The 18,636-nt window shown below is 43.5% G+C and overlaps 1 protein-coding gene across 1 annotated transcript in view; it reads right to left on the reverse strand.

The window, feature by feature from the left end:
• TMPRSS9 (transmembrane serine protease 9) overlaps positions 1 to 13,497 on the reverse strand; it is a 129,083-nt gene extending 115,586 nt beyond the window's left edge. The window contains exons 1-2 of the mRNA XM_088448367.1: positions 13,467 to 13,497; positions 4,607 to 4,702 (exon numbers count right to left, since the gene is read on the reverse strand). The gene's annotated coding sequence lies outside the window, so the exon portion shown is untranslated. The remainder of the gene's footprint in view (positions 1 to 4,606; positions 4,703 to 13,466) is intronic.
• Between the last annotated feature and the right edge of the window lie 5,139 nt (positions 13,498 to 18,636).

Raw genomic sequence — 18,636 nt, forward strand, 5'->3', positions numbered from 1 at the left:
TATTTTTTTTTAATTTTCAGTTAATTTTGATGAACATCATCTTTTCCACATTTTCAGGAAATAGCCTCCTACGCCGATCGCTCATAAGGTTCTCGGCTGTGCTGAAAACTCTTTATGAATACACACTGGAGGGTGGGCAGCTTAGGTAATGCAAAGCCAGTTTGTATAAGGGACTCCAAATTGCCTTTTTAGTAGTCCAAGGGATTCTGTGACATGCCTATGAGTATGGTATCATGAAGATAATTCTCCAACCGTCTTCGGATGGCGACCCTATCAGATGGAGTCACGGTAATGGTGCAACTCATTTTCAACAATTCTTTTAGACCTGACCAGATGTCACAAATTGACTCCTCTGCATCACCACTTGGTCTTTTGGGGAGGCTGAGTTTTTTCCTGGCAGCTGCCGGAGAAACTGAAGGAGATGTCATCTTGTCGTTTGCCACTTGAGCTGCCACCTTGCTCACCAGAAGCTATTTGCATCTCTTAAGATCTGGGTCAGTTGGAAAGAAAGACACAACATACGACTTAAATCTAGGATCAAGCACAGTCGCCAAAATGTAGTGATCCGATCTGAAGATATTGGCAACCCTTGGCTCTGGCGAAGCAAACAAAGGACTTGATCTACAAGTCTGAAATACTTAGCAGAATCGCTTTGTTTAATCTCTTTTTAGATACCCTTACTTAGACCCTCTATGCCCTAGAGAATCGGCTTTAGTAGATTACGTTGAAGGACTAGCGTCGCTATCAGTACTGGTGGCAGCAGCAACAGTATTTGGTTGCTCGTCTTCTCTAAACGTAACGTTATCCATTTTTCAATTCACAGATCACTGTCTGGCTTATATATGCACGTGAACAAAACAGAGCGCACCAAACAGTATAAACAATACAATTGTTTTTATTTTTTTTGATGGTGCAGCTGTATTCCTGCATTACTAGAGCCACAGGGCTTATATATACACATGTGAGCAAAGTGCTCAAAACAGTACAAACAATACAATTATTTTTTTTTATGTGTAGTTATATTCCTTCATGGACTGGAGCCACAGGGCTTATATATGTACAGTCTATACAGCAGAGTTAAGCGCAGCATACAGCAGTGTGCTTAACAAGGAAATGGCGCCAAGTCCAGTTTGCGGCACCTTATAAGGAATCCAAAACCTGCGAAAAACCGACGCCGCAAGGCTGACATTTTGCCTCGAAGTGCAATCAGAGTCAGGTGAAAAGACTCGGATTCCCAATGTTCGGATGTGTTCAGATTCCAAGGAATCCGAACCGCTCATCTACTGCACTATATACACATATGCTATGTATATACATATATAGGAAGCCCGACGGGTGAAGATCCCGAAGCTACAAAAGGCAAGTATTAACTAACCATTTTTTACCCCTTAACCCTCCTTTTGGGGTGCCTAACCCTAACCCCCCCTTCCCCACAGCCTAACCCGGAATCTCCCGGGGGGAATGCTTAACCCTAAACTCCCCCCAGGGGTGCCTAACCCTAACTCCCCCTTCCCCTAGCCTAACCCTAACCTCCCCCCCCCCCCCACGGCTGTCCACACCTGGCTTACCTTTGATCGGTAAGCCGGGTGTCAGGCTCCCGGTGTACGTCTAATGACAGGCGTCGGGATTTCGATGCCTGTCATTTGTACCATGCCAGGATTAGACAGTCGGGGAGGCGGCGGTCAGCATTGCGACCGTCGGCTTCCCGACTGCATCCCCATATATACACACAGGGACGTAACTAGGTATTTGAAGGCACCATAGCATAAGTTTGTACAGGCCCCTATGTACCACCCAATGGTGAAAAATTTATATAACACATGTAACTTTGACAAGGAAGATGGGTCCCCCCTCAGCTCTGGGCCCCACAGCAGCTGCACCTCTTGCACCAATGGTAGTTACGCCCATGAGGGGAAGCATGTCATTTCCTGCAGATGCGAGGTATCACTTTCAATGCCCAAACAGCTGCGGCTATTGAAGCTGCAGGGAGCTGTGGGTGTCATAACAACTACAAACTCAGGACACATTGGGGCCATTCAGAGAGGTGCGCATGTGTACAATGGAGGAGGCAGAGTCTCGCTCGAAGCCTGCGGTAAGCACAAATTAGTGAAATGCGAAGAGACTGGTGTGCACGCTGCAGGGACTGTTTGACAAAGCCTGAGAAGTTGAGACAGGCTTGACAGATGCCCTTAAGGAACAAAGGAGAGTGGGCAGTGAGAGCCAGAGAGCTAGAAGCCTGCAAGTGTACCAGATGGTTAGTGAAGAAGCCACAGGTGGCAACCCGGTGATAGACGGAATTAATGCAAGCCAGCCAGGTCCTGTCACTCACAGCTAAGAGTCTGACACAAAGATTTTACAAGTGGCTACAGCATAATCCAATCCCTGAGACAAGCTGCTTGTAAGAAAGAACCAAGCTGCAAGCAAAATTGACTGCTGATAAAAGTATTCCAGTGTGTTAGACTGTTGTATTTAAAGTATACATATCAATGCTGAAATGAGAGACTGCATTCTGTGTGTTTACTTTAGAGGCCCAACTGTACATACAAAGACCTTAAATTAAACCTAAGTTTGCCACCATTCAAACCACTTAAAGAGCTCTTATATATTGTATTGTGAATGTGATAAAGCATTCTTGAAACTTCTTTGTAATTAACTATTTCATTGAAAGAACCCATTATAGCATCTTTTTGTGACCATTACAATTAAAAATATACATCTTCTTTCATCTTGCCTACCAATCCTGTTTCTTGTGGAAAAAATCCTTACCTCTCTTCTGTGGTGTAGAGGAGGGAAGAAGCAACAGTGTTTGCCACAACAAGAGCAGATTCCTGACAACACATCACAACCAGGTACCATCGGATGCAACACACTAAACCAACATCTACAATAAATTTATTTGGGGTACCAAAATAGAATTGTGCATGTTCTCTTTACATTACATTTTTCCCATTCAAGTAATCTCTATACATAGCAATATCAGAGTCGTAACTAGACTTTTTGGTGCCGTGCCAGAGAAAACATTGGCGTCCCCTCCCCCATTTTTTAAATAGGGACATAAGATAGTGCACCTGAAAAAGGGACATGGTCTCATGGGGAAGGGCCAGGGAAGAGATAGGTGAGGCCAGGAGATGCCGGGGATAAAAGAAGAGGAAGCTACAAGTGAGAATGATAACAGGAAAATTGACAGGCCCAATCAGCGCCCCCTGCCCTGCGGTGCCCTGTGCCATGGCACTGGTCGCACTACCCTAGTTACGGCCCTGAGCAATATCATACAATGAATATAAAACTATACTCTTTGCAGTAACACTGATAACATATGTTAGTAAGAAATTGAACATAGCAAACAGTTTATTGTAAAACAATAAAGGATATAGGGCTTTTAACATTTAGCCCTAAGAGCAAGTACATTTGAGTGTCCCATGGTAAGCATTGCCACTTCTAATACTTACCATAAAAAGTAGTAGAGGAAGAATGAATAAACTGGCAGCCATGCACTTCTTCAAGGGCTCATGAGGGTAAACTTCATTTAGATGTATTATCGGTGGCGGAACCAGAGGGGGCAATTTTGTATAAGCCCACTCTGAGCTGTATTGATTAGAGGATGACCAGTGCCAACCACCTCTCGCATGTCTGTGCCTGAAAAGCAAGTCGGGGGATGTAGTCTGGCTGCTCCAATGTGTTTAAAACACAAAGTGTCCGGGCAAGATCTTCTGTCTGCCTCTCGGCCACCAGAAACTTGTATGTATTGTATGAGGCAGTTTGCTCCTCATCTTCATTGATCCGCCACTGTGTGTTAGTCCTATGTTTGAGTAAATGCTTTGAGGAACACAGTCTTGTCCCATTTTCGGGAACCAATACATAATTTGTGGAAAATAGACCACAGTTGTATAGTCCTGCATTATGGTTAATGACTTTGTATGTTAGTAGACATATTTTATGCCTGATTTGGTAAGTATAGGAACCAAAGTAGGTACTAGTACCGCAAACTGCATTCAATAAAAATTGGAGGAGTGAAAATCTGGTGGGAAGATCAGTACTCAGGGAAATGTAATAGTCAATGCATGACGTTAGGGGTGCATAGATTACAGTTTTTGTAGAGTCTTGTATGAATTAGTTCTAAGATGTATGTACAGGAATTACAGATACAAATAGAGATGTGAAGTGGGTAACTGGTGGAAAAAGTATTGGCTCCATATTTAGATGGAGTTTGAGGTGGCTAGGGGACATCTAAGATTAAATGTACATTAACCACTTGCCTGGCATGGTCGCATTTTTCCGACCACACCAGGCTGTGCGTTATCTGATCTGGTCACAATAATGGGACCACTCAGATAAACAGTGTGGACGTCTGCAGGAAGAGAATCTTCCCGCAGCTGCTGATCTCAGAGGGACCTTCTGGGAAACGCAATGGCAGGGGCCCGCATGACTTCCCGGCTCTCCAGCTAGGTCACTCGCTGCTCCTCCCTGTCCATTCCCACTTGTGCCCAGCCACTTTATTTCTGGAAAATCACCATCTCCTCCTTGTTTGTTCTGTAACTTTAACCGTTAGTTTTGCGCTCTTCTCCTCAGCTTTCTGCCTCTATGTCACTGACTGAGAGTCTCCTACCTTGTAGCTTGTATTCTGGCTTCGCAACTTCTCCTCTGTAGATTCTCCTGAGCAGTATAGGTGAGCAAAGTCCATCCACATGGAAAGCTTCAATTGCTATATAAAATAAATATGTACTTTTTCAGCCCTTAATCGATTAATTATAATAAATATAACATTTTGATATTTAAAAATTAATAAATAGTGCCTGCTTAATACATGTATCTCTTTTCTCGCACGCAAATAGCATGTTTTATCATATAGCATGTGTAGAAGCGACTTCATGTATTGTTGCATATCACTGTCTGATTCTGAGTTGAACAGATCATTGCCAGATCTCGCTTTGCCTAAAATGGGCATTTTGGGGTGGGAACGGGGTGGTGACAATGTTATCACAAGGAGCTGTTCTGTCTTGTGGGAGTGTCGTGGGCATATAGCTAGAGGTACGTGCTATCTGAGTCGTGCGTACAGGCAATGGAAGCCTGTTTTTGACAGATCTCGTGCACCTAGTATTGGGCCAATACTAATGATGACAGTTACATGGATCCATGTAACTCCCGATGCCGGCAGACCGACAGCAGTGAAAATTCCGACAAGGGATTTAGATAAGTATAGCTAACCCTGCCCCCCCACTAACCCTCCCTTAGGGTGCCTATCCCTAACCTCCCCCCCTAGTGCCTAACCCTAACCACCCCTAAGTGCCTAAACCTAAGTCTCCTGGGGGGGTGCCTAACTCTAACCTCCCCCTGGGGGAGCCTAACCCTAACACCCCGTCCCCTAGCCTGACCCTAACCCGCCCGGGGGGAGTTCCTAACCCTAAGTCCTCCCTGGGAGCCCCTAACCTAACCCTGCCCTCCCGTGGCTATCCGCGCCAGCCGCCCGGCTTACCTTCGTTCGGTATGCCGGGCGTCGGGCTCCCGGCATAGATATAATGACAGGCGTCGGGATTTCAACGCCTGTCATTAGTACCCTGCCCGGATTTGACAGTTGGGAAGCCGGCATTTTCAACCATCGGCTTCCTGACTGCATCCCCCTTGCATTATACCTATAGAAACTCGCATTAGCATAAGTTGGTAAATTAGATTTCCGCGGCATCACGCAAATACACACATTCTGTGGCTTCTCACACACTGACATACACTCAGTGCTTCTCACACACTGACATACACTCAGTGCTTTTATTTAGAAACAACCCCCCCCCCCCAAGAAAATCCTGCGTTTGCCCCTGTCTTCATGTGCCCCCCCAAGCCACATGATGACAGGGGCAGAAGCAGGATTTTCTTGGGGGGGGGAGGGGGTTTCTAAATATACATATATCTCATACACTCACACATAAACAGTATACACATACTAACAGATATATACACATTAACATACATACACACTAACACGTATACACTGTAACAAATATATACACATGGATACATACATACAGGGGCATTTCTATAATGGGTGCAGGGTGTGAAGGGAACACGGACCCCTGGGTCCAGGGGGGGCGCACACCCTGCACCCATATTTTTAATACTCACCACTCCGCCGCCGGAGTCCCACGTCGGTGCCGTTATCAGTGCTGTCAAAATCGCCTGGAAAAGTGCCTTTTTTACGGCGTTTTGCGCATGTGCAGTAGAGAAAACACCAGGAAGCTGGCCACGTGCCATTTTTCCAGTGACCTGCGCATGTGCTGTAGACTCTGGGCACACTCTAGTGCCCAAAGTCTACAGGTGCGGCGCTGTGCCCAGTGCGCAGCTGGCCGCTGGAGAGAGAGGAGGGGGCCCAGGACAGAGGCTGCGCACATACTGCAGGTATAGGTTGCAAAAGGAGCCAGGCACCTTGATTCATTAGGTCCCGCCCCCTCAACGTAATGCCGTGATACACTGGGATATGGGAGCAAGGCTTGCCGTATTGGCTCTGCCCCCAATGAGGCCAGTGTAGAGGGGAATTGGTGTGTCAGGGGGGTTTCTAGGTTCTCAGAAACTCTCCCCTGCATGCGCTAGTGTGACTGTGCTGCTGCATGCAGTAGAACAGTCTCTAGACACCTGTTCTTGGCAGGGTCACATCGACCCTGTGTGGGGGACCCAGGGCGGCCGCCCCTGTTGCCACCACCCCTTAATCCGGCCCTGCCCACACACACACTCTGTGCCTCATACTGACACTGATCTCTCCCTATGTGCTCAGCTGCCTACAGTCTCCTCTCCAGCAACTTCCTAACACCTTTAGCTTCCTCCATTCCCCTTAGTAAGGGTTGGGGGGCATGTCTGTGCTCCGATTGGCTGAGTGACTGCGACTGATTTGTTACTCAGCCTATCGCAGCAAAGTAGACACTACTGAGGAGTTCCTGCACCTGATAAGGAAAGTCCTCAGCATTACAGACAATAGGTGCAGTAAATGGAGAGAGGAGAGCTTCTGCACATGCGCAGAAGCTGCCCCTGGAGACTGAAGGGGAAATGCTGCTAATTGGAACTGAGCTCCGATCACACGGCAGCCGGCCACGCAGCCAAATCAGCCTGGCTGCAAGCAACTTAAGGGAGGATGGAGCCGGCCCAGCGGGAACTGTCCTGAGTTCCCAGTGGCACAATCCGCCCCTGAAGGATTCCTCTGCCAGCATCCATCCAGCTGGCAGCCCTGTATCACCGCCGGTGATTAACCATCTCGCAGCTCCCATTCCCCCAAAGGCAGCCCTCAGCCCTCACCGATCAGATCGATCAGCACTGACTGTCTTCACAGTCACACACTGTGACACACAGACACAGCCAGGTGCAGGCGCTGCTGGCACCTGTATCAAAGCTGGCTTGTGGCTTGCCTGACAGTAACGCCGGCACAGGCACAGCAGTCAGGGCGGCTGCCTCTCACCCCTCACTTCATTGAAGCAGGCACCGCCCCCAAGCCACCGCAGGGGCTGCAGGGACAGTAGGTGCGCCACTGGTATACCCATGTCTTTTTTAAATGTTGATCTTAAATTATTTGCTAAAATCCCAGCTAGTAGGTTAAATAAAGTCACTACAACTGTAATACACATAGATCAGGTGGTGTTTATTCCCGGTAGACAAATTTCTGATAATAATAATAGACACTCAATAGATGTTAAAACTAGATATCAAATCAAGTGCTAATTGTAGCAAAAAGTAAACCAGTGTATTTTACTCAGAAGAGTATAAATTAGTAACAAACTTCATAGAATTAAACCACAGTATTGGCCATAATGGAACAGATATATGATGTTCTACAATTATTTTTGGGAATTAATGTCCAATATCAGTGTTCCATACAGAATACATTCCACGCTTACGTATGGTGCTGAACAGATTTTTCCGGACAGGTAGTAAGTGTCCAGCTGTCCTTCGGTCTTGAAACTAGAGAACAGTAACCCCAAAAGCAGTCCATTGAATCAAGGGGAATTGGGTTTGAAAAATATACCCCAGAAGAGACTTAATACTAGCACAAAATTGGGAAATGTTAGGGCACTACCACCATATGTGGATAAAGTCCCCTACCTGGCCACAATCCCGCCAACATAATGTGGAGGATGAAGGGAAGAGCTTATGTAATCTGGTAGGAACCAAGGGCCCGATTAGGACCCGCTCGCTAGATGTGTTTGCACGCTGCCATAGGATGCAAATCCCATGATCGCATGGCAAGGCATTAGCACACCCACTATGGCTTGGCGTGCAATCGTGGTGTGTATTTAGACGCCCACTTATGCACGTCATCTCCAGGAAGTGTATGCAACAATTGGTAACATCGAGTACCATCGGAAGCGAACGCAGCACTTGTGGCTGACCATACCCTACCACAAGCACTGCGAGTGCTTCAGTGTGTTAAACAACTATGTGACATGTACTATGATGCTGCGTCTTAATTATGCACACTTCTGAAATGGTGTTAAAATGCTCAGACACGCCTGCGTTTGCACCACCACACCCCGATTTTCATTGACCATCCCGTCACCACCCATAAACGGCTCGTCCTGTCACTCATTCTAGCGAGCTGGCTATGCGCAGCTCACTAGAATTGCAAAACATCGGCAGGCTACGTGCAAACGCAGCCTAGCGAGCGGATCTGAATCGGCCCCAGACACCATCTGATGTAGATTTTGAATTTTCCTTAATAAAGAATGAAATAGAAGACTGTGTCATATTTTGTCTAATGATCCTCTATGAATACTCCCATTGGGGGGAGGAGGGACCTAGATCACTCTCCCAACCACTTTCGTGAATGAGAATGGGATCTGAACCTGGGGAGCGAAGCAAATCATATAAAATAGAAATAATAACTTGTCTCATGGGAGAATAATATAATAGTCTCTCAAAAGGCGTGAGGGGCATAAATACAATTGACCTGGGTAAAAAGTTTGGATAATAGTGTGGTTGTAACTAATCATAAAATAGGGGCCGGGCTATATTATTTTTATGAGCCAGAGTCTCTAAAGAACTGCAAGAGGAACCATCAATGAGATCGGAAACAAATCTAGGATGTCAAGCAGCTGAAAACAGGAGTGTGAACGGAGACAGAGCAACCCGAAGGAAAGTCTGGGTTATTCTATAAGGGAGTAATCAGGGAGTGGTGGGAGGTGAGGCCAAAACATCTAGTACAGAGAAGCCAAACCAATGGGGTGAGCCTGGTAGCTGGTCTGAGATCATAAACCCTGCAACTAAAGGTAACCAGAAGGAGAAGAGAAGTTAGTGAGGATAATTTAGAGTCCGCTGTTTCAAACAGAACCCAAGGTAGAGAACCAGGTGAGTGTCTGGCTCAGATGATCCCTTTAATTAGCTTCTGGTTAAGGTGGAGATATTTAGTCTTAAGATGGCCACACATCTAAAGATTATCTGTCCAACCAGACAACTAGTTGATTGGTTGGAATGAAAATCTGGTAAGGTATGAAAGCAAATGACAATCAGCAATTTGCTCCCAAACGCCGGAAAAAAAACAAAAACTGTTGTTGGAACAAATTGTTTCGATCAAACATTTAACAAACTTGTCTGACGACCATTTTCATCTGTTTTCTGGCATTTAGGAGCAAATTGCTGATCATCATTTACTCACATACGTTACCAGATTTTCATTCCAACCAATCAACTAGTTGGTTGGATGGACAGATAATCTTTAGATGTGTGGCCAGCTTAAGGGGCTTATCTATCCAAATAAAGCTGCACTTGACGTAAAGCCACAGTAAGAATGGGCACAGTCTGAATATAATAAAGGACTCTAGGCAACACATTAATTTTTACTGCAACCATGCACCCAAACCATGAAATAGTCTACTTCTTTCAAGCTCTAAGGTCAGACATAATTGCCGCAAAAAGGGACAGTATATTCTCTTTATATTGAGACCCATAGAAGCCTATGATATAGATACCTAGGTACTTAATTTTGTTTAGAATGCTATGTAAAGTTAAAATTTTGGGCGAACAGGGCCCTGGTGTAATCAGAGATATGTAATGGTAAGGCCTCAGATTTAGAATAATTTATTTGATAGCCAGAGATAGTGGAATAAGAAGACAAAGTCTGAAAAAGAATGGGGATAGAAGTGTAAGGAGAAGTAGAGTAAGTAAAACATTGTCTGCGAATAATGATAGTTTATCCCCAACAACAATCCCTTTAATATTTGGACTGGAACAAAATTAAATGTGCAAGGGGCTCTATAGACATAGAAAATATTAATGGTGAGAAGGGACACCCCTGCCTAATACCATTACTAATTTTAAAAATATTAGAATCCCAATTATTTACCTGAACCCGGGCCGCAGTTTTGGAGTACAAAGCTTGGATTCCAGTTAATAGGCTTCCCCTAGGCCGAATCAATTGAGAGTAATGAACATAAAGGGTCATAATAGCCTATCAAACGCCTTCTCGGCATCTAAGGGAGGAGCAGAGAAGGCGTCTTATGCTTTTCATAACACGAACAAGAATTATTGTTCTCCTAGAATTATCTTTTGCTTATCGGCCTGGAACAAAGCCCATCTGGTCTGCGTGAATTAGCTGTATAGAGAACCCCATTTAGTCGTGCGGTCAACATTTTACAGAACAGTTTAATATTATTAAGAGGAGAAATGGACTTATAACTTGAACAAGTATTAGGGTCCCTCTCGGGTTTATGAATCAGAATAATCGACGTTTCAAACATACGAGGAGACAATGGTTCACTCTTGAGGAAACTATTAGAAAGTCTACAAAGGTGGGGCAATAAGATAGATTGAAACTTCTTATAATAGGCTAAGACAAACCATCTGGTACAGGGGCCTTGCCAGATTTTTTAAGTTTAAAAATTCTCTCCAATTCTTCTATAGAAATCTCAGAATCCAGCTGAAGTACTTTAGAGTGGCTTAATTTAGGAAGACTGAAATTAGCAAGGAACAAGTTAATATCTTATTACCTAAAGAATGAGAAGGAGCTACATTGTTTTTGCTGTTGTAAAGTGTGTAGTTCCCCAATTCTAGTTTAATATATAAAATATTTTTACTTTACTTTGGCTCTCAATTTCCTTGATAAAAGTTTATCGGCCTTGTCGTCTTTTTGGTAATACAACTGGTTGAGGCGCCAAAGGCACAGTTCAGTCTGATGAGAGAGCAATATATTAAGCTCGCCCCAAACCTTTATAAGCTGCTCCAAAACAGTCGGGTTAAGAGATGACTTGTGGTTGGCCTCTAGTCAGTGCAGTTTATCATACTTATGCCATATTATTTTTAACATAAAATATGTGAATCTATAATGTACGCTCATTCTAGGGCAGTGTTTCCCAAACTCGGTTCTCACACACCTTTAAGCTGGCCACACAGCTAAAGATTATCTGTCCAACCAGCCAACTAGTTGATTGGTTGGAATGAAAACCTGGTAAGGTATGAAAGCAAATGACAATCAACAATTTGCTCTTAATATACCCAGACAGGGCCGGATCATCCATTAGTAGATCTAGGCCTCCCTTTGTGGCCCACCCACTGCCATCAAACACTTGTAGGGGTCATCGGTCGGCTGAACTAGATAGAACTGGCCACACCCACTCCACACTTATCACACCCCTTCCGTTTCCTACAACAGGTTGATCATTTTCAGCCCAGGCCCATTATGCCTTTCAACTAGCCCTGTGTGTGTGAGGGAGGGAGCGGAGGGGATAGGGGGTGACACATACATTATAAAAGATAGGTCACAACCTGGATGAAAAGTTAAATTCTTACGCTCTTTTATTAATAATGTAAAATATTGTATGGTGGGGACTGCAGTGTTAAATGAAAACATAACAGCAAAGCAAGACTGAGTAGAGACGGCAGGAGAAGGAGGGGAATTCAGGGGACCACAGAGCCAGGAATCGGTAGCCAGGATTCCCGGCAGCGGCAGGCCGACACTGGAACAGATCCCGATTGTTGTAAGGTAAGTATAGACTAACCTAACCCTCCTTAGGGGTGCCTAACCCTAACCTCCCCCCAAGTGCCTAACCCTAACCCTCCCCTTTCCTGCTGCCTAAACTTAAGTCCCCTGGGGGGGTGCCTAACCCTAAGTCCCCCCCGCGGGTGCCTAACCCTAACCCTCCCGGGGGGGTGCCTAACCCTAAGTCCCCCCCGGGTGCCCTAAACCTAACCCTCCCCCCCGCGGCTGTCCGCTCGCATCGCCCGGCATCCCTTCGATCGGGATGCCGAGCGCCGGTCTCCCGGCGTCGGGAAAATGAGCGGCGTCTACATCTAGATGCCGGGCATTTCACCCTCGCCAAGATATGACAGTCGGGAAGCCAGCTGTCGGTATAATGTCAGCATCCCGGAATCGGTATGAAATACTGCTGTCGGTATAATGTCAGCCGGCTTCCCGATTGCATCCCCAGAGCCAATATGCCGAACAAGAAAATAAGCAGGAAGAAGAAAGGTTTGGGACCTGCAAGATCTTATAAGCCCAAAATCTCAGACTGGTCTGAGCTGAGAATCATGCTGTGTGTGTATATAAGGGAGTGTCTGGCGGCAGCATATATATATATATATATATATATATATATATATATATATGTACTGGGTGTTACCTGTGAGGGGTGCTACTTTGCAGTTTGCTTTATATGGTAGTATAGTAAGGTGGAATTCAGTGAACGTTAATAAAATGATTTTGAATGATTATTTAACTTGCAGGCCTTCATTGGGTTCCAAGCTATTACTAGTCCCTTGGTCAATGATAGCCTTGGGCCATTAAGACTGTCTAGTGTGAACTGACTGCACTCTGAGCTTGTAGTACATGTGCATGTATTCAAATGAAGGATCCAGTATTTGACATCCCGGGCACGTACACACATTATATCATGGCTGTATTCTTTATACATGCAGAATGAAATATATGTATAAACATCAAAATTAAAATTAAATATAATAGGTCCTAGTTAATGAATAGCACCCTCTCCATACTTTGCATACAGATGTTATGTGCAAACATGTATAACATTTCTTTGGTTTTTTTTTTCTTGTACACCTTTAACATACAGAAAGCAACAACATAACATTATAACATTAAGTTTTTATCAATAAATATATTTTCTGTTAATTATATTCCCAATTGTATTGCTCCCAGAACTACTATCGGTTGTGTTATTCTTTTTTTATTTGCCCCTAAATAAGTAATTGAAATAAAATAGGTTGTGTAACAATCAATACCACATAACCTTTATCTACAATTCCATTGTACTTTTTAGTGAACTAAAACAAGCCCATCTGAGACTGATTGGGGTATAACAAAACACAAATCCACTATTTATGTCCAGTGCTTTGTATTTTGAGCACAAAAGTCTCACATGTACAACTATAAGTAGACAACCAGTATCACTGTGCTGGTCACTCATTTGTAAGAGTACTTATTTAAAACTGTGAGGCACAATCACACAATACAAAACAGCAATGATATAAAATAATATGCTCACCAGTCCTGGATGAGTGTGTGCTCTGTATAGGGGAGCCCTTCTGTATCCTAAAAGGACAGTTCCCAAAACCACAGCTATGTCCCATAAAATTCCCTTGCTGCATAGACTGTACTGGTTACCTGAGTCAATCCTTTTTGTGCTAAGAGGGGAGGAGACAATAAGCTCTGTGACCTATGAATATTCAGATCTCAGAGCTACATAGGATTGGTTTGGATGGGAACACATCTTTCTGGATTGAGAGACAGAACCGAGCTGTCCAGGGAACAAGGGCTACTGAGGTAGAAAGTGTTCAGAAGTGTAGCAGATTTCGAGGTAAAGGTAGACAAACTTTGCTTTCTGTATTTAAGTTCATCAGTCATCAGTGTAGGAACTTGAAGACAGTATTTATTTTACATTCCTTACTGATAAATGATAATAGAGCTCACTTTTTACTTGTCACGGTCACATCCTTGAATATCACACTAAGGGCCGGATTCAATTCGCCACGGAAAGCCGAGATTGGCAAAAAGCACAATATTTTCGACTCATTTGGCAAAGTTTTTGTCTACTTAATGCACACACCCGCTTTTTGCCCTATTAAATTGTAGAACAGGCGAAGACGCATATTGGCGAATGCGAGTAGCAGAACTGGCGAAAAGGTCAGTTTTTTGGAGGGGAATCAGTCTGTATCCCCAATAAGCCTAACTCACCTGGGGAATCAAACTAGAAGTGTATTTAATAACCATAATAAAAGTAATTGAGTCAAAGGGCTGTAATATGCATATTTGCATAAGTGTAGAAAAATTATGGAAAGCTTTTTTTTTTGGGGGGGGGGAAATAATTGATGTAATTAAATTTGGGGTACATTAAAATGGATACTAGTATATTTTGGTTTCTATAAAGATTTAAAAAATGTAAAAAAAAATACACCTGCTGCAGCCACCTGTAATCCTAAAAACACCTGCCCCATCCATACAGCCCCCCCCCCTCCACAAATACCTGTCCCAATACTTTAGACCATTTTCCAACACTTTTTAAATTTTCACCCCAAAAAAGACATGTCTGTTTTGGGGTGAATTCAGATAGATATTTTTACTAGTTAGTCATTGGGGGGGGGGGTCCAAAGGGTTCTGAACCAAGTCCCAACATGTGTACCTCAAAATATACATTTTGCACTTCTTTTCTCCTGCCTTTTGGCGGAGAAACGGTTTGGCCGGTTTTTGACTATGGAGTTTTCGCCTAGGCGAAAATGTCCTGGAGTTGAATAAGGCGATACTTCGGAAACAGGCGAAAACCGCGCATCGGCTAAATCTTTTAGTCGATCATGGCTTTTTGCCTCTAATTAAATACGGGCCTAGGGTGTGAATCTCTCTTCCCTTATTCTATATAGGCACACCTGTAAACTGTATGGGGTATATTTACTTAAGTGCGGGTTTTACTGTATATGTGTGTGTGTGTGTATATATATATATATATATATATACACACACACACACACACACACAGTCAGGTCCATAAATATTGGGACATTGACAGAATTTTCAGATTTTGGCCTCTATTCACCACCACAATGGTTTTGAAATGAAACAAACAAGATGTGCTTTAACTGCAGACTTTCAGATTTAATTTGAGGGTAATTACATCCAAATCGGGTGAACGGTGTAGGAATTACACAGTTTCAATATGTGCCTCCCACTTTTTAAGGGGCCAAAAGTAATGGGACTATCAACTCAAAAGCTATTTCATGGACAGGTGTGGGCTATTCCCTCATTATTTCATTATCAATTAAGCAGGTAAAAGGTCTGGAGTTGATTCTAGGTGTGACATTTGCATTTGGAATCAGTTGCTGTCGACTCTCAATATGAGATCCAAAGAGCTGTCACTATCAGTGAAGCAAGCAATCATTAGGCTGAAAAATCAAAACAGACCCATCAGAGAGATAGCAAAAACATTAGGTGTGGCCAAATCAACTGTTTGGAACATTCTTAAAAAGAAAGAACGCACCGGAGAGCTCAGCAACACCAAAAGACCCGAAAGACCACGGAAAACAACTGTGGTGGATAACAAAAGAATTATTTCCCTGGTGAAGAAAAAACCCTTCACAACAGTTGGCCAAATCAAGAACACTATCCAGGAGGTAGATGTATATGTGTCAAAGTCAACAATCAAGAGAAGACTTCACAAGAGTGAAAATAGAGGGTTCAGCACAAGATGCAAACCATTGGTGAGCCTCAAAAACAGGAAGACCAGATTAGAGTTTGCCAAACAACATCTAAAAAAGCCATTACAGTTCTGGAACAACATCCTATTGACAGATGAGACAAAGATCAACTTGTACTAGAGTGATGGGAAGAGAAGAGAAGGAAAGGAACTGCTCATGATCCAAAACATACCACCTCATCAGTGAAGCATGGTGGTGGTAGTGTCATGGCGTGGGCATGTATGGCTGCCAATAGAACTGGTTCCCTTGTATTTATTGATGATGTGACTGCTGACAAAAGCAACAGAATGAATTCTGAAGTGTTTCAGGCAATATTATATGCTCATATTCAGTCAAATGCTTCAGAACTCATTGGACGGCGCTTCACAGTGCAGATGGACAATGACCCGAAGCATACTGCAAAAGCAACCAAAGAGTTTTTTAAGGCTAAAAAGTGGAATGTTATGCAATGGCCAAGTCAATCCCCTGACCTGAATCCGATTGAGCGTGCATTTCACTTGATGAAGACAAAACTGAAGGGAAAATGCCCCAAGAACAAGCAGGAACTGAAGACATTTGCAGTAGAGGCCTGGCAGAGCATCACCAGGGTTGAAACCCAGCGTCTGGTGATGTCTATGCGTTCCAGACTTCAGGCTGTAAATGCCTGCAAAGGATTTGCAACAAAGTATTAAAAAGTGAAAGTTAGATTTAGGATTGTTTAGTTTGTCCCATTACTTTTGGCCCCTTAAAAAGTGGGAGGCACATATAGAAACCATTGTAATTCCTACAGCGTTCACCTGATTTGGATGTAATTACCCTCAAATTAAATCTGAAAGTCTGCAGTTAAAGCACATCTTGTCTGTTTCATTTCAAAGCCATTGTGGTGGTGAATAGAGGACACAATATGAAAATTCTGTCAATGTCCCAATATTTATGGACCGGACTATATATATATATATATATATATATAAAAAAAATAAAATAAAGCAGCTTCATAATGGGGGTAAGATACAATCAGGGAGATTCCTATGGGTAATACTAAGAGGAAAGTTTTTAAGAGTGGAGATGTTGCCTATAGCAACCAATCAGATTCTACTTAATATGTATCTAGCACCTTCTAGAAGATAATAGCTAGAATCTGATTGGTTGCTATGGGCAACATCTCCAGTTCTAAAAATCCACACCTTAGTAAATATGTCCTTAGTTGTAAGCATGTATATACACTTCCAGCTGGTCAGGCATACCAAGTTATGGGAAAAAAAGACCCCAGCATTACCAATACAGATGAAAATATGCTTTAATGAAATTCAAATTTTTCTAAATAATAAACAAGCATAAATGTTAAAAAAACACACAAAAGATAGAATAGAAACCAATTATGTGTAATGACGACATGTTTTATATGCACATAGGTGTATTCTCAATGTGTGCATAGTTCTTAAAAATGCAGGATAATTGCACACAAAAAAATGCACATTAGACAATACGTTGCCCGATTCGGCGGATCAGGCCGACATATTGTCAACATCAGCAAGTGTGTACGTACTATGTCGGCCCATGCACACTCATGCTGGCTCGTTCATCACATCAACAGATCTGCCGTACGTGCTGCTCAATCTCTCAATGTGATGAATGACCCCATGCATTTTGGATGCGGCTGGTGAACGACATATCGTGCAGTTGTTCACAAGATCGTGCGGTGTGTATGGACCACACACTATGTCATCCATCACATCGTGGGTCGCCTGGTTACACACGTTTAATGTGTACCCAGCTTAAGGCCAGGAAAAATTTAGATTGGTTCCTGGCTCCGCACCTAGTCCATGAACAGATATAAATGACCAGTCAGGTAAAATATTGCAAGTACGCTATGTACTAGTAATGTCATCACCCAGTACAATGTGAAACACTATCATCCACTTTACAGGCCACTGGACTAATGCTATATGGTAGCTGCTTGGCTTCCGGGCTGCACCCTGAAGGCACACCAATATAGATTCTCATTGTTCTAACCGGAGAAGGATCTCTTTCTACAAACCAGTTGCAACCATACATGCATCTTCTTCATACACACTAGAAGTAGAATCAGTCAATTCCTACTAAAATAGGTTTGTCCAGACATAGATTTCTCATCTCTTTTTTATATACAACAATCCAGAAACCGCTCCTCTCAAGGTGACACTGGGTTAGCCAACACACCTGGTATTTACCCTTCTTATTATACACTACGTAGACAACAGTGATTGTGCAGGGATAACAAATAGATCAATGAGACTTTATTGGCGTCAGTACTTTGTAGGTCCACCACGTCCGGTGATTACTGCAGAATCCTTTCTTGCCAAACTGTCCACAAGTTACTGGACAACAGCAGGCGGTATGTTTTGCACTTCCGCTTTAATTACAGTGACCAACTGTCACACTGAAGGTCGAGTCGGCTTAGAATGCTCCCGTTGCTCCAATTCGTCCTAGAGGTTTTCAATGGGGTTAACATCTGGACTCTGGGCTGGCCAGTCCATCCGGGTTACTGAATTTTCTGTATACCAGTCCAGCATCGACCTGGAAACATGACAGGTGGCATTGTCATCCTGTATTAAAAACATTAGTTGTTTCCCTAGAACTGCAACTGCATGGGCCTTCTTACGAAGTGTTCTTGTCAAAACCGGCACATAAGTGGCCATTCGGAACTCGCGTGCAATGGTATGCATTTTGGTTACGTGAGGGTGTCCAATCACTTTTGTCTACATAGTGTATAACCAAGTACACCATCCCATTAGACCCAGACTAAATGGGCCAAGTGGTTCTTCTCTGCCGTCAAACTCTATGTTTCTATAGACACATAAGCTATTTTTAATACATAAATATTTTTATATACTTATTCTACCGTACCCTAATTGTCAAATCTTAGTTGGGGTGCCCATCCCAAGTGCTTGACACTGCCCACACGGGACATAAAACAAGTGTCCCAGGTGTCTGCTTCAAAATTAAAATGGC

This window comes from Taudactylus pleione, unplaced genomic scaffold (assembly GCF_031769625.1).
Source record: "Taudactylus pleione unplaced genomic scaffold, aTauple2 ptg000454l, whole genome shotgun sequence".
Classification (NCBI taxonomy): Eukaryota; Metazoa; Chordata; class Amphibia; order Anura; family Myobatrachidae; genus Taudactylus; species Taudactylus pleione.